The sequence below is a fragment of the Dipodomys spectabilis genome, unplaced genomic scaffold (assembly GCF_019054845.1).
Source record: "Dipodomys spectabilis isolate Male_0828 unplaced genomic scaffold, ASM1905484v1 ptg000298l, whole genome shotgun sequence".
Lineage (NCBI taxonomy): Eukaryota > Metazoa > Chordata > Mammalia > Rodentia > Heteromyidae > Dipodomys > Dipodomys spectabilis.
The window spans coordinates 2622838-2623463 of NW_024870975.1; positions in this window are offsets into that span (position 1 = coordinate 2622838).

Below are 626 nucleotides of genomic sequence, written 5' to 3' on the forward strand. Positions count from 1 at the left end.
CCATGTGCTATGTCCTTAACTGGGTACATTCTTACATCTTGTCTATGTAAGAGCTCCACAACTTAGATGATTATACAAACCAGAATATTGAGGCTCAGATAGGTCCCCATGTCAGGGACAAAATTATGTATTACTGAAGACTCCTGAGTTGTCTACAGCAGACAATGGTTTGGTTTGGTTTTTTCTTGGTCATGAACCTTGAACTCGGGGCTGAGGCACTGACCCTTACCTCTTGGGCTCATGGCTAGCACTCCACCACGTGGAGCCATGGACCCCCTTGCAACAGAGGCCATGGCCAAGGGGTCAATAGCTGAAGTCTGCCATCCTACCTTCTCGGGAAGCTAAGTTCTAAAAATCTGGGCTCCAAACTATCTCAGACACAAAAGGTACCATGAGACTATTATCTCCAATTCACTGCTAAGAACCTGAAGGTGAAGCTATGTGCTTGAGCTTATTTCGGTTATCCTACCTACTCAGCAGAATGAGATCTGAGGATCATGGGTCAAAGCTAGCCTGGGCAGGCAAGTTCTTGAGAAACTTAGCTCCAATGAACCACCAGAAAATTGGAAGTAGCTCTGTGGCTCAAGTGGTAGAGCACAAGACTTGAGCTGAAGAGGTCAGGGACA